Source organism: Perognathus longimembris, chromosome 8 (assembly GCF_023159225.1).
Source record: "Perognathus longimembris pacificus isolate PPM17 chromosome 8, ASM2315922v1, whole genome shotgun sequence".
NCBI classification, from domain to species: Eukaryota; Metazoa; Chordata; class Mammalia; order Rodentia; family Heteromyidae; genus Perognathus; species Perognathus longimembris.
Window position 1 is genome coordinate 62,328,973 of NC_063168.1, and position 23,179 is coordinate 62,352,151.

Genomic DNA, 23,179 nt, shown 5'->3' on the forward strand with positions numbered 1-23,179 from the left:
ACTCCAGTACTAAAAACAGTGACCAAGATGCAAAAATCTAAGAGTGAGAAACCCAAGTGTTTATGTTCTCCTTGGGGTTTTTCTACCATGTCTGATGGTGCATTCATCTGCTCAGTCAGCTGTATGTAGCAAAGATTGGCTCTGCCTACGCTCAATATAAGACTCTAGAAAGACAGAAACCTCATCTTTGTTTCCAGTGCCTTGTGCACAAGAATTAGTTACTAGACTGTGTTGCATTAATCAAGTTTGAGAATTACTTTGGGCTTGTCGGTTGTGGCACTTGAACTCAGGGCCTGGGCACTGTCCCTGAGCCTCTGGCTCAAGGCTAGCTAGTGCTCTATCACTTGAGCCACAGTGTCACTTCCGTTTGGGAATGGTTAATTGGAGGTAGGAGTCTCACAGGGACTTTTCTGTCTGGGCCAGCTTCAAGCCGTGATCCTCAGATCCCAGCCTTCTGAGTAGCTAGAATTACAGGCCTGAGCCACCAGATATCGGTGTGGAATTGCTTTCTTATTGGTTTGATTTGATTTGGTTTGGGGGTTTTTATTTGAGGCAGGGTCTGACATTACCCTAGGTTGGCCTGGCCTGGCCTGGCACTCAAGATTCTCCCACCTCAGGCTTCCCAGTGCTTTATAGTGGTGATGTATACCACCACACCCAGCTAGAAAGTGCTTTATTGAAAGGCCTTCTGGAGTCTGGAAACATGTCCAGTTTATTGGAAGAATTTGGGCATATGTGTACATCCTTGAAAAATACAACAAAGCAGCCAAGTAGTTGGGAGAAGAGACTAGAAAAGATCCCTTGACCAGGTGGAGGTTAGAACAAGTTCTCAAAGGAGGGCTGGAAGCTCTTGGCACATGTGTGGAGAGCCACGTGCCTAGAACTCTGATTCAGTGGCTCTAAGGTAGAGCCCAAAATTTTATCTCTGACAAGTTACCAGGTAATGCTGACGCTGATGTTGATCGCGCTGGTCTGTGCTCTCCACTTAGAGAGCAGATGGCCTAAACAAATGAACCTAAATACAGTGAATCTTCTGAATGGTGAATAGTTAGGAATTTAAATCATGCCTCAGCTTTCTCTTTCAGTTTATCTAAATATTTGTGATTGAAGGCAAGCCAGGCTCTTGAGGCCCTTTTCTTCTGTGAAAGAGGAAGTAGGTCTAGGTAGTTTTTAAGGTTCTTTCTTTTCGATTCTAGTTAGCATTGGCTGGGCAAAGGCCTACCAAGTGCTGTATCCCAAGTGCTCTCCTAGCCTGGTTTGCTTGATTCCTTCCATCATTTCTTCCCAACGTGTGATGATGGACATTAATTTCTCTCCTCTCTCCTCTGCCTTTTTTTTTCTTCTTCAACACCTCCAGGAGGAAGAGCAAAAGCAGGCAGTAAGTGGACTTCAAGTCTCCCCTGATCTCTTGCTCCTTTGGCATGCTCTTGTGTTCCTCATATAAATGTCCCCTACCTTCCCCTTCTCCCTGCACCACATACTCTCTGATGAATTGGATATGTGTATACCCCTCAGCAGTTTCCTCCATAGTGTAAAATGGCCTAAAAGTCTGGGTCATACTAACCTAATGGAGCATGTTTACTTGAAAGCAGAACTTGTCGAATTATTTTCAAGTACACATTTGCTGTGCTTTTTTAAAATATGCATGATTCCTTGGGCTACTGTTGCATTTTCCTGTTTTTTCATTTTCTGATGTTTTGTGTCTGGAGCAACCTTAATTGCTTAAAACAACCATCGGGGTGGTAGGGGTTACCTCAGGTCTAAATGTGATTCCGTGAATGGATGTGCATGAAAACAAGTAGCTCTCTCAAAGCTGCTGAGGACAGCTAAGAGACCCTCCAGAACCTGATCCAGGGAGAATGTGGGGTGTCCTGAACTGCATGGCTATCGCATGGTCTTTGGGGAAGGTTTATATTTTTTTTCCCCAGGAGCCTCTAGCCCACACAAGAAAATTAAATGAGGTTACTATCCATAACTATAACCTCTTTTGTTGTTGTTGTTGTTGTTGTTGTTGTTGTTGTTGTTTATGGGGCTAGAACTCGAGGCCTTGGCACCGTCCCTGAGCCCTTTTGCTTATGACTAGCACTCTACCACTTTGAGCCACATTGCCACTTCCATTTTTTCCAGTAGTTAACTGGAGACAAGAGTCTCACAGACTTTCCTGCCTGGGCTGGCTTTGAATTGCAGTCCTCAGATCTCAGCCTCCTGAGTAGTTAGGATTACAGGCATGAGCCACCAGCTCCCAGTTTTGTAACCTCATTTTTAATGTGCCCTAATAAAGTTTGTAAGGCATACAATTTCACACAAGCTAAAGAAAACTATGAAATGTTGAGTTCAAAAATATTTTTTTTTACAAAAACAAATCTATCAATTTTTTTAAAAAAAATTAAGAATAGGAATATAGGGCTGGGAATGTGGCTTAGTGCTTGAGGGCTTGCCTAGCATGCATGAAGCCCTAGTTCGATTCATCAGTACTACATAAGCAGAAAAAGCCATGAGTGGCACTGTGGCTCCACGGGAAGAGTGCTAGCCTTGAACAAAAAGAAGCCAGGGACAGTGCTCAGGCCCTGAGTTCAAGCCTCATGAATGACCAAAAAAGAAACAAGCAAACGCAAAAACCAACACTGTACTTAATAATGGCAAGAGTAATGGAATCATACAGTACATGGAGAGCAGAAGAAAAGAAAGAAACAAGTAGTGAGGAGAAGGGATGAGAAAGGAAGAGAGAGAAATGGTTATTAAAAAGGTTATTAAAGGTTATTAAAATCAGCTCACTGCTCAGAAATTTCAGTAGCTATTTAATATACTACTGTTGGTTTTGTTTGGTTGTTCCTCTGGCTCATACAATTCCTTTCTGTCTCTTCAGTCTACCACCTTTCTGCATCAACAGGATGGAAGACAAAGCCCAGCCATTAAATGCTCCCACCAAGAAGTGATGCGGATCACTTCTACTCCATTTCATTGGCCAAAGCAAATCACAAGACCACACTTAACTCTGAGGGGGCTGGGAACCATAATTTTCCACTTTGCTTAGAAGTAGCAGAGAAGCAGATGTTAGTAATGCCTTCCACAAGTAAAATGAGTGAGTAGGAAAGAGAAAAGACTACTTAGCTTTCCTCCTCCCTTCTTCCAACCACTTGCCTGACAATCTCTTCTGTCCACATTCAGTGGGCCTCCTCCTGATCCCAGCCACTTAACTGCCAGCCGCCTGTGCTCCTCTCCCTTCTTCATCCCTGTGAAACTACTTGCTGGGAATTTCAGCAGTCTCCAAGACTACATGTCTTGATCTCTCTGGATGTGCAATTCAAGTTCTGTGCACCCACACAAATTGGAAACTCCTTTGATCCTACCTGAGACTTACCACTTAGTAGAGAGCCGGTATTTGAACAGTAAATCTTCTTATAGACATTAAAAAAAAATTTTTGGTATAACGTGACCCAAGAAATAGGAATTACCACCACTGTGACATTATTTCTTGGGCCAGTTTAATACTAGCCCTGAGCAAACAACATATTTGATCAAGCGCCCTTTCATTCTGTGTGAGGGCGTCATCCTCCTAAAGTTGGCAAAATGAGAAGCTAGACTGCTGCTGAAGCCTGCCTCTAGTGAGCCCCTTTGTGTGTCATAGGGATTCTCCGTGGCCAAGGTCCTGAGCGCATGCCCTCACAGTCTCCTAGGACTACCCATAGCAAAAATGGGTAAAATGCTTTGCCTTCAGCTTTACCATCTCTGGCGTGACAGAAGAGATGTTGCTTCACGGATCTAGGTAGAAACAGCTCGGTCAACCTTGTAGGCATACACAACCTCGTAGGATCTGCCTGAGGCCCCTCTCTGAGGCCCTCCTTCAGTCTGAGTGACTATGTAGCTCAGTGCCGTTTTTCACTAGTTCAGCTGAAAAGAGTATAAATCTCTAGAGCTAGACTTTCTGCTTTCATCCCTGTCATTGCTGAGCAAGAGGGGTAAAAAAAGATTTTTTTAATTTTTAAAAATTTTTTTGCCAGTCCTGGGGCCTGAACTCAGGGCCTGAGAACTGTCCCTGAGCTTCTTTTTGCTCAAGGTTAGCTAGCACTCTACCACTTGAGCCACAGCGCCACTTCTGGCTTTTTCTGTATATGTGGTGCTGAGGAATCGAACCTAGGGCTTCATGTATACGAGGCAAGCACTCCACCCCTAGGCCATATTCCCAGCCACAAAAAAGGTTATTTAATAGAGTTAATTTGTAACTCTTTCTTCCTCCTAGGTTCTGATGAGGATAGCTTTAATCTCTTTCCTCTCAAAATGTACTACCTTAAGTGGATAATAAAGCAATTACAAAAGACTTTTTAAAATGAAGATTCTACTAGATGTGCTTCCCCAAATGGGCTTTATAAATCCACTCTAGAGGACTTTTCACATAGTTCATCTTCTTGTATCTTTTCAGGGATTTATTAATTTCTGACACCAGGCATTAGGGTTCTCACACCAAACCTTCTCCACTTCACTGCAGATACCAATTGTCAGTCCTGCAGTTTCATTCATCCTGACACTATGTAGGCATAGTCCACAGTCAAGATAAAGAGTTCATTTCATAAGATGGTGCATACTTCAGATGCCAGTTAAGAGTAGCAAGCCCCTATGTTAGTCACATATCCTGTATGATTTTTACTATAGAGGATACAGATGAACAGCCACATGAAGAGATGCAAGGGCAAGGCCCAGATGGGTTCCAAGTTCTCTCCCTGTGACACTGGAGGACACCACCTCCTAGCATGTGGACGTGTTCACAGCCCAATGTCCCTTTGTTCTGAGTTGATATGGAGGTTCTGTTACATATGCATGATTGATTAAATAATTAGCCTCCCTTCCCTCCCCAGAGGTCTAGTGGGGACTACAACTTACAGCTCTCTGATCATGCCTTGGGCTTCCTGGAAATTAGCTCCTGTCCTGAAACTATCTGAGGTCATCCAGCCATGGATCATCTGGTCAGCATATAAAAGATGACCATAGGGCTGGGGATATGGCCTAGTGGCAAGAGCGCCTGCCTCTTATACATGAAGCCCTCGGTTCGATTCCCCAGAACCACATATACAGAAAATGGCCAGAAGTGGCACTGCGGCTCAAGTGGCAGAGTGCTAGCCTTGAGCAAAAAGAAGCCAGGGACAGTGCTCAGGCCCTAAGTCCAAGGCCCAGGACTGGCAAAAAAAAAAAAAAAAAAAAAAAAAGATGACCATATCACATTGGTTTTAGAAACTTGTGCCAGCCACCTGGGATGGAAGACCAAATGCAGGTTTATTTTTCCACAGTATCACCTGAATATGTTGGCTTTTTAGGAACTTGAGAGGAATGGATGGTGATTGTGACTTTATAAGCTTTGCTACTAGAGGAGGGAAAGACTTGTTATGGGACCGTCCTTAACAAGAATAAGGCCCTGGTTCATGCCTCAGCACCAGATAAAGTTTTGATCCTGGCGTTCTGTCTTCAACCTCAGCACTTTCCCAGTGCTTTGAGTAGCATTAATAATCCACCTGGGAATTCTTCTTACCTTTCTCCTTCCTCCTACTGAACTTCCCTCTCAGATCTGAGGCTCTGCTCCTAATTAGAACAGAGTTGTCTCATTGTTTCGATAAGGCTATTCAACCTATGGTTTTCCTTATAGTTTAAGTGGCTTGGGAATTAGATGATATCAATGGAGTCTGGGTAATCAGGCCCAGGATCATTGGCAGACTGTAACTAGAAGCCTTGTTGGCTTTCTCCACTATTGTATCCCCAGCCGCTAACCTGTCCTGTTGTGCAGCACATACTCAATAAACATTCACTGAATGAAAACTAGTATTAACCCAACAATATGAATGAATGGTAGTATTAGTTGTAAGGAATGTAAATGGTTCCAGTACCAGTGATAGCAATGATTCTTCTCAAGATGCTCTCATATATCCTTTCATATATCCAGGAGACTGAATTATAGCCCAGATGTAGCCTCTAAAGAAGGAATCAGACAAACAAATCTCAGTGTTTCCAAAAGAATAGTAACACCAAACTAATACATTAATAGTATCATTTTGTCTAAGGAACAGATAGTGGTTATATAGCATAAAATCTTTCACACCAATAATGTATAAATTGCAGGGTACGTATAGTTATATGTCGGATTTAAAAAATATTTTAGTCATTTCTCAGTAAAACCCAATGCTTACAGTCAGAAACATGTTTGTGAGATTCACCAGCATCTTACAAGGACACATTAGGGCAACCACATTCTGATGAGGACCCTACTGGCATAGGGTATATAGCATACTGGGCTCCATTCTCCAAGCTAGATCAAACAGTATACCAATGATAGAATGGAAGGACTCCATGCTTCACTTCAGAAATATCTCAGGGCCAGCCACTAATGGCTCACACCAGTAATCTACTTAGGAGTTGAGATCGTGGTTCAAAGTCAGTTTGAGCAGGTAAGTTCATGAGATTCTTATTTCCTGTTAACTACCAAAAATCTAGATGTGGAAGTGTGGCTCAAGTGGCATTAATACTTTACTAGCTAAGGACAGCACCCAGGCCCTGAGTTCAAGCCCCAGTACCAACACAAAAAGAAACACCTCAGGGCTCTGTTTTCCCCTCAGATTGCCTGTAGGGTAGTGGTCCAGATGGTAATGTAATATAGAGGAGTCTTGGGATACCTGCAGAGACCACTGCTGACCCTGGGACTTCTTTTTACATCAAGTGGAGTCTTGCCTTCTCTTGTTCCCTTTCTGATTTCCAAGACCCATACAGCCTTCTACAACTATGACAAAGAAAGCCTAATCTGAACCGGTTTTTAGATGCCCCAATTTCTGTTCATAGTTCCACCAAATAAGGCCTTAGAGGAAGAACTCTAAGTATCTAGTTAGATGTGACCTGGGTGTGTGGTGGGGGGGGGGGGGGGGAGTGGTAGGGCCTCCTTTTGATTCTTCTGTCTTCTATGCTCCCTTTTCAGATCAGTCAGTTATCTCTTTTGGATTTGGGCTCTCTCACCTAGAACTTAGATAGGTTGACCAGTTGCCTCTCTTGAGACAGCAAGACATTGTATGCCTGTGAGGGTTCCCATGACATTTATGAATGCCAGCCTTGTAAGTTTCAGAGAAAATAAATGGAACTAGAAGCATGGCTAAAGTGGTAGAGCATAAAAGCCAAGCAAAAATGCAAGGTCCTGAGGTCAAGCGCCAGTACTTACTCTGACATGCATGCACACATGTGTGCACACAAATTACATAGCAATAAACAGAAAAAAAGATTGTTGGTAAACTCTGGATACTGGCATGCCTCATGGTCATTTCCCTTCTCGATTCCCTTAGCCTTTGGACACCTTTCTTCCTTCCTTCCTTCCTTCCTTCCTTCCTTCCTTCCTTCCTTCCTTCCTTCCTTCCTTCCTTCCTTCTTCCTTCCTTCCTTCCTTCCTTCCTTCCTTCTTTCCTTCCTTCCTTCCTTCCTCTCTCCTTCTTCTTTCTTTCTTTCTTTCTTTCTTTCTTTCTTTCTTTCTTTCTTTCTTTCTTTCTTTCTTTCTTTCTTCCTTCCTTCCTTCCTTCCTTCCTTTCTTTCTTTCTGCCCTGGGGCTTAGACTCAGGGCCTGAGCACTGTCCCTGGCTTCTTTTTTTTGCTCAAGGCTAGCACTGTACCTCTTGAGCCACAGCACCATTTCTGGCTTTTTCTGTGTATGTGGTACTGAGGAATCGAACCCAGGGCTTCATGTATGCTAGGCAAGCACTCTACCACTAAGCCACATTATCAGCCCTGGACACATTTCAATTGGGAACTTAAGTTAAAACTCATAGGCTCTTTTCCCATCTCACACTTTGACACAGAAGCCTGAAAGACAGGGTTTCCAGTCAGTCATTTATTCAGCAATGTTTTACTACATGTATTTAAGATAGTGAGCTTGGCTTTTCAAAGGCCGGGCCTGTGGACACCTACCAGACATGTTCATTCATCAGCCTTAGCACCTGTGCTTACTATAGAGTCCCAGCAGTTCCTTATGTTGTTTCATTGTTTTGCACAGAGCGATGGCTGTTTTTGTATTTAAGATAGCTTTATTTCACTCCCTCAGAACTACTTGAACACCTGCAAGGAGTTTATAGTCTGAGAACATGAAGGAAAAAAAATAGCATCTGAGTCTGGGCAGCGTCCCCAATGCTTTCCATCATCTAAGATAAGCTAGTAGATTTCCTCACTTACATTTTTATTTCCCTGCTCTATTGTATATCTGTCTTTTCCTCTCCTGACTACAAGGCATATATGAAAACTGTCCAGGAGATTTCTCTGCACAGTAAGCTGAGGGAATTTCCCTCTACAGGAAGAATATGAAGTTCCTAGGTCACATTATCTCCCCTAGAACATCACAGTCTGAATCTCAGCAAAGTATCAACAGAAAAAATGAGGGAGGGTCTGGGGATATGGCCTAGTGGCAAGAGCGCTTGCCTCATATACATGAAGTCCTCGGTTCGATTCCCCAGCACCACATATACAGAAAATGGCCAGAAGTGGCGCTGCGGCTCAAGTGGCAGAGTGCTAGCCTTGAGCAAAAAGAAGCCAGGGACAATGCTCAGGCCCTGAGTCCAAGGCCCAGGACTGGCAAAAAAAAGAAAAAGAAAAAGAAAAAAAAATGAGGGAAAGATGACTTCTAGGTTTGAAGCCTAAGAACTTGGGAAACTGAGGGGCCCCATCTGAATGAGTGAAAAAGGGCAGCTAACGTAGGTTAAAGGGGGCCTGGAGCCACGTTGCCGCCTGTGAGTTACATGGACTTGCCAGGCAGTCAAGCTGAAAGGCCTCGGAGGTACAGCTGAAATCCCAGTGGGAAAAGATGTCAATTTGGAAGTCTTCAACACAGCATCAGGGTCAAAAACATGAGCATGAGCCTTAGGGAAAATCCAGAGTAGAGGAAGGAAGAGTGGGAAAAGGATTATGCACTCCCGTGGAAGTTTCAGAAAAAGGAGAAAGTAAATAAAATAAGGAACTCTTCAGGTGTGACAAGAAGGAAATTGTCAGCAGCTTTCAGAAAGAAAACTTTCTATAAAGTATTAGAATACAGATACTGAGAAACTCCTGCCTGTCCCAACCTGGACTCTGTGAAGGAAGTTAAAATCTGCCTTCGTGAATCACCTGTGAATGGACTGTCCTAATGGAACCTTGTTAGGCAAAATCTTACTTCTTTTCTATATGAACAAGTGCACAGTCTTTACAAACTTCACTTTTCTCGCCTGTAAATATCTAATTCTGCAATTCTTTTCTCTTTTTCTCTTTGGTGCAAGTGATTAAAGAAAGACTTTAAACCCCAAAGGGTCTGTAGGAATCTGGTTAGATTCCTTTCACTATTTTGTCCTTTGTGACTTTGAAACCTCTGGACCTTAGTTCATTGTCTAGGTTTTATGTCATAACCAGCTTTTCCCCTGGGGTTTATTTATGCCATTCTCCTATTTCCACTTTTTTTTTTCCAGGAAAAGCCCCCTGAGAAAACTCTGGATACTTCCTGCTGTCCTTCTTTTTCTTTTTCTTTTTTTCCAGGCCTGGGGCTTGAACTCGGGGCCTGGTCACAGTCCCTGGGACTCTTTTGCTCTACCACTTGAGCCACAGCCCCACTTCTGGGCTTCTCTGTTTATGTGGTACTGAGGAATCGAACCCAGGGCTTCATGCATGCTAGGCAAGCACTCTATCACTGAGCCACATTCCCAGCCTGGTGTCCTTCTTTGACTTGTCCCTGTCCGTATGGTCATGTGTCTCACAGGAGGACAGAACTCCTCAATACTCTGTCTCTTTCTCTATGAGACCTCACTTGGCATGAGATTGTTTCTGTAAGCCTTCACTGTGAGAGCAAAGGCTCTCCTCAAGTCATGAAGCTCTGCTGGTCCCTTAGGCCACAGGGTTTGTAGCTTAGCCTCAGGTGGTTGAATGTGAAGTCCCTCAGCATAGAGTTCGTAAGTGAACAGAAAATCTGCTCAGCTCCCTGGGAGGAAGCATGGCATTAAAGGTATCATTGATATTTTCTACTCTTCTCCACTTACTGCTAATCATCATTTGGCAAGTGGAGTCACTGTCATTTGGGGCTACCATATGGATGCCCTACTGTTTAAGATAAGAAAAGGGTATTTTATAAAACCAGAGGTTATGTACAGAGGCACTAAAGTGGTGCCTGTGATCGTAGTCATAGCAGATATGGTTGAACATACAGACAACCTCAGCCATTAGGAGGCTGAGGCAGGAGGGTCAAGAGTTCAAGGTTAGCCTGGGCCACATAATCCTATCAAAAAAAACCCCCACAAAAGTATCATGAAAACACTGCTGTTAGCCACATGGCTAACAAGTGTTTTGGTTACTACGTATTATCATTACCTTAGATGCATAGAAAATTTGTTCCCCATTTCAGATTTTTGGCTTCTGTGTCTTAAGCAACTCAGACCTCAGGAAACCAAGAGAGAATCTAAGAGATTCTCATGCCTATGGCTGTCCTGGAGACATCTCCCAAATGGACAGGAGCTGGGATAGGCTGCTACTGGCTTTTGAAGATTCTAACTGAACCTGAGGCTACTAGTAGCTTCCTTCTCCTTCTTCCCCTTCCTTCCACAGTAGCACACTACTGGAAGACAGCCCTAGGCAGGGCTGGAGATGGAGCTCAGTGGAACCACCGTTGCTTAGGGTGCACCAGGCCTTGAGTTCCATCCCAGACACACACACACACTCTCTCTCTCTCTCTCTCTCTCTCTCTCTCTCTCTCTCTCTCTCCACTGCAACATCATGTGAATTGGAGTTAGTGTGAGCCAGGTTTTTGTCACTACTGACATTTAAGGCCAGATGATTCTCCTCAGTGGGCAGTTGTCCTCTGCATTGTAAGTTGTGGAGCAGTGTCTTAACCAGAGTGCTCCACTCCCAAGCTCCTTGCCGAGAAAACTTTCTAAAGAGCTAAGCCCAGAGATTCTCTGTGACACCTGCCTGAGGCTCTGAGGCACTTCACTCTCCCATTCAACGGTGTGGACTTGGCCCGGATGGAAGAATATTTCTATTCCCCACCCCCTCAGAGCACTCTCTTCAGATCCTTGCTCTGTGACTGTCATTGTCAACAGCTGGTTGACAGAACAAGGGGTTCTGACACCTTCTGCTCCAGCCTTCTGCTCTTCCCTCTCAGTCACCACAGGCTAGTTAGATCTTTCTCTCTTCTTGCCTCCAACCTCTGTCCAGACTTCATTCTCTCCTCCATATCTGCCACCTGGTTTATTAGAAATGCCTCTGACTAGAGCCCCTGTGTCCTGTTTCTTGTTCTCTTCTTCACTTTGTGCAGAGCTGGATTCCTGAGCACCACCCAGACTCCCTCTTATCGTTGCCTGTAGCAAGGGACAGCAAGCTTCTTACAGGGTTAGGGGATACTCTAGGTTTAGGGGGGGACAAGCTGAAGATATTATATGCGTACTTGCAACCATTTAATATGTAACATTTACTAGGCACTGGAGGCTCACACCTGTAATCCTAGCTACAAGAGGCTGAGGTTTGAGGATTGTGGTTCAAAGCAGTTCAGCCAAGGGAAGAAAGATTGTGAGATTCTTATCACCAATTATGTACCCAGAAAAGCAGGAAGCGAAGCTGTCTCAAGTGGTAGAGTGCTAGCCTTGAGCAAAATGGTACAAGGACAGTGCCCAGGCTCTGAGTTCAAGCCCCAGGATCTGGTGGGGTATGGGGCAGAAAGATGTAACCATTTGAAAGTGTAAAATCCACTCATAGCCCTGGGTTGTAAAAATAACACAACAGGTGGTAAGCTCAGTTCACCATGGGCTATAGTTTGCCCATTTGTGGCCTATAAAACAAATGTGCTGATTTCTCAAAGCCGCTGGATGGACATTGCCTATATTTTCTGCCAACCTTTAAATCTCCAAGTGTGGTCCACACACACACAACACTCCTGCCTCGAACCCCATCTTGGCTTTGGTTTCTGACATCCAGTTTGGGCATCTGATTTTCATTCTCTGGAGTTTTCCCTCACTGAGGCCCCTGGCCATTTCTGCTAAGTAGCATTGAAATCCTGCAGTGAGGACTTGACAGGGAGACCGTCTTCAGGTGGAGCTGGGAAAATCCGCAGAAACAAACACCAAGAGTAATTTGAGTCTTAGAATTTATGAGCTTCCAGAGTGAAAGGTTTAAATTTCAACTTCTTCTACTCTTTGAATTTATGGTGAGTTTTCGTAGATTGTTCTTTATCTCAGGAATTCGACACACCTTTCTCCTTCTACTAAGAAAGGTAACTAAACACCTTACCTTCCACCCTTTCAAGTCTTGGAGTAAGATTTGTCTTTTATATAATTGTGTGTGACTTGGGTAGAAACAGAGTCATGAAGATTGATATCCGTAACCTTCTACCTGTAGCCAACACTTGTTTTGATGATCTCAGAACATGAGGAGCCACCATGTGTGCGTCCTGTGATTCCTGTCGTGGTGTGGGATCAAACAGGTGTCAGCCTCTGTAGAGATCTCGTACAGATTTACCAGTGGCCTCGCCCTTCCAGCAGACACATGATAGATATATGGGTGCTAATGCAAGAGCAGAGCAACTCTTCAGCCCCTCTCTCAGGTGTTAAGAAGCCAGGTTTGTCTTTCAAAGGCTACACAGGTATAGACTTGCAGGTAGACACCTTGCTGAGATGGGAAGCCTTCAGCCACGCCCTCCCCTGCTTTTTCAGCCCCATGGAAACTGAGTCCTGCTCCTTGCTCTCTGTCACTGGCTCTTTCTCATCTCATCTGCCCTGTTTTTCTCTGTGTGGCTCCCACCCGCAGTCCTGACTCCCAGCTGTCTAAGGCGGTTATTTTCTCATCCTGAAGCAGACTGTTCTGCTTTGCCCATCCCTTTCCCACAGTTGATGGGTGACCACATCTTCCAAGCACAGCCACCACAAGCACCGGCTCAAAATAGTACACAGGCTTTTACCTCTTCTTGAAGAAGAAATCTCCTAAGTATGTTCCTCATCTATCCCGATCCCCACACACTCACAGTTAACTTACATTTCAGACTTGATATGTTGTTGTTGTTTTGTTCTTATTTTTCTGAGGGACTTTCTGGAAATCAGCAGCAAAGAGGCCAGTCTGTTTAATTTAAATATGCTGCAGCAAGTGGAGGTAATTGTCTACACAGTCCATCTGCTACCTGGCAGGTGTCCATGAGTTCGGGAGAGAGATGGAGACTGAAGTGTCCTCCATTCTATTGCCATGAAAACAGCCTGGCTGTTTTTGTTAGTGGAGGTGGGGGCTGTTTTGATGCCCCACAGAGGACATTTGCTCTTATCATCTGACTTTTTGCCTCAGGCTCCTCTGGGCTTGGTTACCTGACTATAATATATACCAAGGAGGGGCTGGGAGTGTGGCTTAGCGATAGAGTGCTTGCCTAGCATGCATGAAGCCCTGGGTTTGATTCCTCAGCACCACATAAGCAGAAAAGGCCACAAGTGATGCTGTGCCCCAAGTGGTAACGAGTGCTAGCCTTAAGCAAAAAGAAGCCAGAAACAGTGCTTGGACCTTGAGTTCAAGCACCAGGACTGGCAAAAACAACAACAATCCAAAAACAAAAACAATATATGCCAAGAAGCTAAGAAAATCCCTACTTTAGTCAGGTGTCAGTGCCTCATACTTGTAGTCTAGCTACTCAGGAGGCTGAGATTGGAGGATCATGGTTAAAAGCCAACCTGGGGAGGAAAGTTCATGAGACTCTTTATCTATAATTAACCACCAGAAAACCAGAAGTAGAGCTGTGACTCCAGTGGTAGAGCTCTAGCTTTGAGAGAGAAAAAAAAAACAAAACAACTTAGGGACAACGCCTAGGCCCTGAGTTCCAGACCCAAATCCAGCGCCACAAAAAGAAAAGAAAGTTAATCCCTACCTGTTCAATTGATGAAGGAAGAGAAGGAAATACTAGGTATGGTTCCCTATAAGCCAGGCATCATGCTGAGTATTCCCAATGATGGCCAAGAACAGTGCCATGTCGTTTTCTGCTGATTTGTTTGTGACCTATGATCTCTCTAGGTTTCAGTCCCCTCAAGTATAAAATGAAAGTTGCCCTAAAGTAGACTATTTTTCTGGAGGCCTGAGCCCTCTAAAATTTATTCATAATTCCCACACACTTTTCATGGAGCCTGATGCATAGCTTTCTCCGGTTCTCAGAGTCTGCTGATTTGAGAAGTGAAGAGCCAGCAGCCTAGATTGCTTCTCACACTAGAATGTGACTCTAGCTCTACATTTACAGAAGAATTGTTTTCAACCACAAGAGACCTCTGTATTCAGAGAACCTGAGTTAACAGGACAGTCATTGTGTTTAGTTACTGGTTAGACACATGACTGGCCTGTACTGTGTTCAATCCTGAGTTATGGGTTGTATTAAAAGATGCCACTGTTCTCATGTCCGGAAACCTGAAAACAGCTTGCTTTGAAGGTTCTGTCCTTCCTCAAGCTGATCACACCTGTCCTGGCAGTCAGAACCCAAGGGCTCACAGAGGTTTAGGCCTATCACCAGACAGCTTGTCCCGTCACTTGGAGCCACTTGACCAGCTCCTCCACCTTTGCAGATGTCTGCGTGGCTTGGCTTTCCATAATCTCAGGGTGCTGTCTGGGTGTGCTCCCAGCCTCGTGCCATGTTGCTTATTCTGGGTGGATTTGTGCTGAGTGACGCACCTGGCAGTCTGCCTGGTGAACTAAGGTCCAGCTGTGCTGTGGAGACAAAGGCACAGTATGGTGTAGTGCACCAGCTCCGTTTTAGTGTCTGACTGTTCCATAGATGTTAAGTGGCCACTTACTATTTCTGAGCCCCAGAAATAATAAGATGCATGGTGTACAGTGATGGGAAACAAGGTCAGCCAGGCACCAGTGGCTCACGCCTGTAATCCTAGCTACTTGGGAGGCTGAGATCCCAGTTCAAAGCCAGCCCGGGCAGGAAAGACCGTGAGACTTTTATGTCCAGTTAACCACCAGAAAACTGGAAGTGGTGCTGTGGCTCAAATGGTAGAGTACTAGGCTTGAGCTGAAGAGCTCAGGGACAGCGCCCAGGCCCAGAGTTCAAGACCCATGACTGACCCCGCCCTCCCCACCCCCCAAAAAAAAGAAGAAGAAGAAGAAACCAGGTCTCTGTCTTTTAGTTCAGACCCCATCAGTGACCACTCTACATCCCTAAATGTTCTCCCAGGTGGTGGAGGGGATGCACTGGGATTGTATCTCGCACTTTGCAGCTTCCCTCCTTCCTCAGGAAACAGAAACACTAAGTCCTGATAATCACTGACATAGAGAAACGGAGACTTTCAGTGGTAGGACAGGGGGATGGACTCAGAGCCCCTGATTCTTCTTAGGTTGTCTATCCTGCCTATCTTCTCTAGGTCTCAGTCACCCCAAGTATAAAGGGAAAGTTGCTCTAAAATGGGCCTAGGGCCCAAGCCTTCCAAAATTTATGTATAATTTCCACACACTTTTGGTAAGTGAGCCTTTTTCCTGGGGTAGTTGGCCTCTTGGAGATGGTTCTAATCCAAAGTCTTCCCCTCCACACAACTGCCTGTCATATATGGCTAGTATTGTGTGTGTGTGTTTGTGTGTGTGCACGCACACGTGCGTGTGCGCACATGCTCATGCATGCCAGTACTGGGCTTGAATTTAGGGCTTCACATTTTTGCTTGGCTTTTTCACTTAAGACTGGCTCTCTACCACTTAAGCCACAGTTTCATTTCTAGCTTTTTGCTAGATAATTAGAAATAAGAATCTCTCAAATTTGTTTGCCCAGGCTTGCTTTGAGCCTCCGTCCTCAGATCTCAGCCTCCTGAGTAGCTAGGATTATAGGCATGCACCCATTTTAAAATAAGTAAACCTGGTACATGAATTACCTATTACATTATAGCAACTTACCCTAAAACCCGTAGTGTAGAAGAACAAGATGACCTCACAGCTCCTGGTTCCTGGCCCTTCAGCTTCATCTGACATGGATGCAAGTGTACTGTCATCTTAAGCCTCACAGATTCACCTAGTCCTAGACAGGTTCAGCTCTTCACGGCTTGTTGGGATAAAGGTCTCCATGCAGTGCTGCTTACGGCTAGAGCTTCTCTTGATATCTCTCTACAGGATAGCTTCCAATGTGGCTGTTGGTCTTATCAGAGTCAGTAAGCAGAGAGAGAGAGAGAGAACAGGCAAAACAGTGGGTCTTTTATAACCTCACCCAGAATGGCTCCCATTCCCTTCGTCTGATTCTCTAGAAGCAAGCACTAAGTAGGCCCAGCCCCACATTCCAGTGCTGGTGATTATAGCAGGATATGAATAGAGAGGTCATTTGGGGCCATCTCAGTCAGACTACCACATTAGAGTATTCCACACAAAGATGTTCCAATGATACGTGGATTGATTTCTCTCCAGAGGTTCTTGCATTCTCTGGCTACTTTGCAGAAGAAACGTGATGCCTCTTGTTGTCACTTCACAAATTCTTAGTCAGCACTTACCTGTGCTGAGCACAAAGATGTACAAGGTGGAATTTAACAAGCAAGATGGTCCTGGGATAGGAAGGGTGCTCTGTGGGGGCACTTCAGGAAGAGGCAGTCCCAGCCTGGGGGAGGAGGCAGGGAGGGGACTGCTATGCCTGGTGGAGAAAACACAGCATCCTTTCCTCAGATCCAAAGACCTGTTGCCAGTCCTCTTGCAGTAGAGTGAGTTGATACCCCTTCACCGATGTGTTCCTCAGAGACCCTAGGTGTGCGATATCGGTGGACTGTGCCAAGTGTCCTTGACTTGTCCAGGATGCCAAGCTGGCAAGAGTTCAATGCCAGCTTGGTTGTTAGTCTTGTTTTAATCCAGGAAGATCATAGTCAGGGGCTCAGATGTGAGGCCTGGGGGGATGGGGGGGTGGGAACCTTGCTTTCCCATTAGCCTTTGTTTTGTGCTTTAGGCAGCTGTGAACAAAGACAAATTTCAAGAATCTAGTTTGTCTCTTCTTCAGAAGGCTTGTTTGTTGGGGCAGTGACCCCGTGCAGGGTGGGTGTTCAGTGAAGGTGGCAGTGGGGTTTCACTTTCCCATCCTGGGGTTTTTGTTGTTGTTTTGGGTTGTTGTTCTAGGTTTTTTTTTGTGCCAGTCAGTCCTTGGGTTTGGGCTTGAACTCAGGACCTGGGCAGTGTCCCTCAGCTTTTTTGCTCAAGGCTAGCGCTCTAACCCTTTGAACCACCGCTCCACTTCCAGCTTTTTTTGAGTAGTTTATTGGAGATACGAATCTCACAGGTTTTGCTGCCTGTGCCGTCACGATCCTCAGATCTCAGCCTCCTGAGTAGCTAGAATTACAGGCGTGAGCCAGTGGTGAATGGCCCATCCATTTTCGCTCCATGTGTCTGGCCATCTCTCGTCTCAGACCTCATCGTCACTTTCTGTGTTCTTCCAAATCTGACCCAGACGCTGGGGACATTTGCGAGGACGGACGCCTGGCCTTGTGTGTAATGCTGGTGGCCCTCTGAGGGATGGCAGGTAACTGTCATTTGGTGAACTGAGCTTGAATTTTTTTTTAACTGGATCTAATTTTTATCCTGAATTCTTACTCTGTTTATGCTACTTGCTTAATCCTGACATTTCCTGGCTAAATCTTGAGTTGGTCCCTCAGAAATCCTGCCCCCTTCCGGCATGTGAAATTGTGCAGTATGCCAGGGACTGTGCCCTCAGTAGACAAGGGTCTCCATTTCCACCTTGATGAGCACTGGGTCTTGGGACCATATTTTCCCGTCAGGTCCTTGGTTGGGCCGGCCTGATTCATACAGGCTGTACCCCAAGCCCCATGGTGGGGCACAGGATTCCATAGGCTCCCCCAGTGCCTAGAATCCACATGCCACCGCATTGAGGCTCTGACTCCTATGAGAAGAGAGACAGCCCTGCTCACAACCCCTCTGTCACCACTAAGCCACTGTCAGCAGTCCACTGTGGAAAAACCATTGGCGGCTGGGGAGCAGGGTAGTCTTTGCACCTTCATCTTGTTCCCGCTGGTCCTGGGCTCTGCAGTATCCACCACTTTTATGATCTCTTATATGCTGTGTTGTCAGCTTATAAGGCTTTCCAACAGAACTTCTACACACTCCCTCCCTTCTCTCCCCAGCTTCCTGACCTAGATTGAAGTGGGGCTGAAATCCTAGGTCTTTCTGCTCATGTGCAGAAGGCACCACTTTGAAACTTTAAAGCACATGTAGTCTGGCCACTGTTGTTGTCCCCTGTCCTGTTAAAGATGACCCCAGAGCAGAGACGGATAGTGACTCTAGGGAGGGAAGCCCCCAGAAGACAGTGATTAATATGCAGTCACATTAACTAGCCAAAACAGGACTCGTGATTCACGTATAAACTAAGGAGAAAAGAAAAATACCTTGAAAAAGTGAGTAATGATAAAATGGAACCACTAACAAAACCAGAAGAGAGTGTTATACAAAACAGCATAGTTAATCGCTGATAGAAAATTAAACAAGGGCTGGGAATGTGGCTTAGAAGTAGAGAACTTGCTTTGCATGAATGAAGGCCTAGGTTCGATTCCTCAGTACCACATAAACAGAAAAAAAAACAGAAGTGGCTCTGTGGCTCAAGTAGTGGAGCACTAACCTTGAGCCAAAGAAGCTCAGAGACAGTGCCAGGCTGCCCAGGACTGGCAAAAACAAAAAGAGTTAAATGATAATAAAATACTTTCTACAACAATAAAAGATTCCACAATGGGGGGGGGGCATATTAATCTACGTTAATAGGCTGTGGCATTTTTCTACATTTAGCTATTGAACAGTGGCCATTGTATATTTATGTATGTTTTGGGTGGACATGTTTTCATTTATCTTGGGGGAATACTCTGGAGTGGAATTTGCTGAGATACCTGGTTAAATTTAAGTTCAACATTTTAAGGGACTGCTGAAATTGTTTTCTGAAATGGTTGTACCTTCACAATCTTTCCAACAGCATACAGGAGTCTGGGTTTCTCTGAATCCTGTCAGGCTTTTCAATTATGGCTATTTTGGTGGGGGATACTGTCCTCTATTTCCATTCCCAATTCCCCTCCTGACTTATGCTAAGCATCTTTCATGCAATTATTAGTGTGCTTGTACTTCTTAGAAATTTATTATTGTTGTTATTATGGTAATGTAGAGAAGGTGTACTTCTTTAGCTAAATGCCTTTCAAATCTCTGCCTGTTTTGTCATTGGGTTGTTTTCCTTACTATTGACATGAGTTCTTTAGGTGTTCTGAATACAGATTCTCTATCAAATCTAATTGCAAATATTTTCTCAGTCTGTGGCTTGTATTTTAAATTTTCCTTCATACTGTCTTTTTTTACTATAGTTTTATTAAAATATAAATATTTATACCATATAGTTTGCCATTTTAAAGTATAAAATTTAGCAGGGTTTTTTTTGGGGGGGGGGGAGGTTGTTGTTGTTTTGTTGTGTTTTTGCCGATTCTGGGGCTTGAACTCAGGGCCTGAGTACTGTCCCTGGCTTCTTTTTGCTCAAGGATAGCACTCTACCACTTGAGCATCTTCCAGCTTTTTCTCTTTGTGTGGTGCTGAGGAATTGAACCCAGGGTGTCATGCATGCTAGGCAAGCACTCTACCACTAAGCCACATTCCCAGCCCCTAGTGGTTTTTAATACAGTCACCAGGTTGTACAACCATCACTACCACTGGTTTTAGAAACACTTCATCAGCATACCCATGTGACAGTTATTCCTCATCCTTCTCAAACTCCCACCCCAGCCGAGACAGCCACTAAGCTACTTTCGGTCTCTGGAGTTTGCTTATTTTGAGCATTCCATATAATAAATGGAATCATATATGTGGTCTTCTGTGACTGGCTTCTTTCATTTAGCAAAATCTTTTCAAGATTCACTCATGCTGTAGCAGCATACATCAGTACCTCATTCCTCCTTATTGCTACATAATGTTGCATTGAGTGGATATAGCACACTTTTTCTTTTTTACTTTTTTCCTGTGCTGGCACTGGGGCTTGAACTCAGGGTCTGGACGTTGTCTCTTAGCTTTTTCACTCAAGGCTGACACTCTGCCACTTGAGCTACAGCTCTGCTTCTGGCTTTTAGGTGGTTAATTGGAAGTAAAAATCTGCTTTTTCTGCTTTGACCTGTGATCCTCAGCTGTCAGCCTCCTGGGGAGCTAGGAATAGCTAGCCTCCTAGGAATATAGGTGTGAGCCGCTGGCTCACTGCTGCTGTATCACACTTTAATCGTCTACTGATTAGTGGACATTTGAGTTACTTCTAACCTTCAGCTATGCTGAATGATGCTTCAGTGAACCTTTGGTTGTAGATTTTCATGTGAGCATATATCATTTCTCTTGGGGATCTATATAGCAATGGATTGTTGGATCATATACTTTGGTGGGGGGCGGTTATTAGGGCTGAACTCAGGGTCTGGGTGCTATCCCTGAGCTCTTTTGCTCAAGGCTAATGCTCCACCACTTAAACCAGAGCTCCACATCTGGGTTTTTGGTGGTTAACTGGATATGGGAGTCTCATAGACATTCTGCCCTGGCCGGCTTGGAACTAGGCTCCTCAGGCTCAGCCTCCTGCCACTTGCAAGTCACTGTAGTTTAAATCTACATTTCTTTAATGTCTAACAATGTTGAACATCTTTTCATGTACCTATTAGGCATTTATATGTCTTCTTTGGAGAAATACCTATTCAGGTCCCTTGCTGTTTTAAAATAAGGTTATTCATCCTTTTATTACTGAGTTATTAGAGTTCTTTGTATGTACTAGAGGCAAGTCCCTTATTAGATACATAATTTCAAATTTTTCTTCCTTTGTGTAAGTCATCTTTTATTTGACTCACTCCTCTTTCTTTCTGTTTGCCTTAGTGGAGATTAAATACTGGGCCTTGTGCATGTTACCAGTTAAGCCACACCCCCAGCCCATTGCTTTCAGTATTTGTTATTTTGAGGGTTTGGTGTTTTTTGGTCGTTGTTGTCTTCTTCTTCTTCTTCTTCTTCTTCTTCTTATTCTTCTTCTTCTTCTTCTTCTTCTTCTTCTTCTTCTTTCTGGGGCTTAAACTCAGGGCTTGGGCACTGTCCCTGGGGTTTTTTGTTCAAGGCTAGTACTTTATCCCTTGATCCACAGCTCCACTTCCAGCTTTTTGGTGCTTAATTGGAGGTAAGAGTCTCACAGACTTTCCTGTTTGGACTGGGTTGGGACTGATATCCTCAGATCTCAGCCTCCTGAGTCGTTAGGATTATAGGCATGAGCCATGGCAGCTTTTATTAGGGTTGTTTTGTTTGTTTGTCCTAGTCCTGGCACTTGAACTCATGGCCTTCAATTCACTGTCCCTGAGTTTTTGTGCTCAAGGCTAACACTCTACCACTTGAGCCACAGTTCTACTTTGGGCTTTTTTTGGGGGGGGTAGTTAATTGGAGATGAATCTCATCGCTTTTCTGCCTGGGCTGGCTACAAACCAAGATCCTCAGATCTCAGCCCCCTAAGTAGCTAGGATTACAGGCATGAGCCACCAGTGCTTGGTTTTTTAGTAGTTTTTTAGATAGAGTCTTGGTAACTTTTGCCAGTGCCAGTCTTGAACTGTGATCCCCCTATCTCCACTTACCAAGTAGCCAGGATTGCAGGTATGCACTGTATGCCCGTCTTTTCATTTTCTGATAGTCCTTTGGAGCACAAGAGTACTTAATTTTAAAAGTTAGTGCCTAATCCAAGAGCATTAAGCTTTCCCTCATGTTATCTTCTAAGTTTGTTCATTCTTTCTTTCTTTCTTTCTTTTCTTTTTTGCCAGTCCTGGGGCTTGAACTCAGGGCCTGGGCATTAACCCTGAGCTTCTTTAGAAGCTCAAGGTTAGCACTCTACCACTTAAGCCACAGAGCCACTTCTGGCTTTTTCTATGTATGTGGTACTGAGGAATCGAACCCAAGGCTTCATGCAAGGCCAGTTAAGGCTGCGTAGCAAGACCCAGTACCAGCAAGCAAATAGACCTATGTGGTGGTGGCTTATGCCTATAATCATAGCTATTGAGGAGGCAGAGATTGGGAGGAGCAAAATCCCTAGCAAAAAGGTAGATCCTCCTCAAACAACACAAGCTGCGTGTGGTGATTCGTGCCTATGATTCCAACTGCGGAAGTGAAAGGATTGCAGTCTGAGGTTGGCTCTGGGCACAAGCAAGACCCTCTCTGAAAAAAAATCTCCTTAGCGCAAAAAGGGCTGGAGACACAGCCCAAATGGTAGAGCATTTGCCTAACAAACACAAGAAATAAAGAAAAACAAGAAGGAGAGGAAGGGAAATCATTTTCAATTGCACTGAGGGGAGGCGTTGTGCGCACATCCTGCCAGCCCTCTCCAGGCTGATTGTTACCTGTGGGGCTTCAGGGCTCGACCTCCAGGAGGACCATTGTCCTCATTTGAACTCATTTCCACACTTGGGCTTGCACAGAAAACCCAGGCTGTTGATGCTTGCATAGTATTTCATTCTGTCTTTCTGTCTGTGTGTCTGTCTCACTATCATCTGTCATATTTTCTCGATCCATTTGTCAGCTACTACATATCTGAAATATTTCCTTAATTTGGCTGTTATGAACAGTATTGCAATGAACATAGATGTGCAAGTATGCAGGTGCCTTTATTGTATTCTGTCATTCAGACTTTCAATTATATGCCCATGAATAGTATCACTGGATCACTGTGTAGTACTGTTCAGTATTTTTGTTGTTGTTGTTTTGTTTTTAATCTCAATATTGGAATGGGATAACAATTTTCAACAAGAAATGTACTCATTACCTTGCTTATGTAACTGTAACCCCTCTGTAACTCACCTTTACAATAAAATTAAATTAAGAAAAAAAAAAGGAAAGAAAACCCAGGCTGTGTGCCACAGCAGAGGTGCAGGCTGAGTGAGCCGCCTTTGCCCTGTCTTTTCCATCTGCCTCCCCTAAAACTATCCCAGACTTTCACAAGGGAGGGTCTCCTGTGTCCTATGGCCGTTCTTCCCTGGCCCTGGGTGCACGTGACAGAGTGCTGCAGGTGCTGCGTGACAGCCGGACCCACCACCCAGGAGCACGGCGGCCTGTGGGAGCCGCTGCCCCTGCAGTGGAAGGAGATTCCAGCAGCTGCTTCCGGCGAGGATGCAGCCTCTCACTTTAAGTCCTTCCATAAAATGCATCTGTGCAGTGAGAGAATACGGAAAGGTGTTGGCACACACATGTGAGGGTGTCTGTGTGTTAT

General features: G+C 44.6%; 1 protein-coding gene across 3 annotated transcripts in view; it reads left to right on the top strand.

Moving 5' to 3' along the window:
- Dtnb (dystrobrevin beta) overlaps positions 1-23,179 on the top strand; it is a 195,113-nt gene that overhangs the window by 162,548 nt on the left and 9,386 nt on the right. The window lies entirely within an intron of this gene.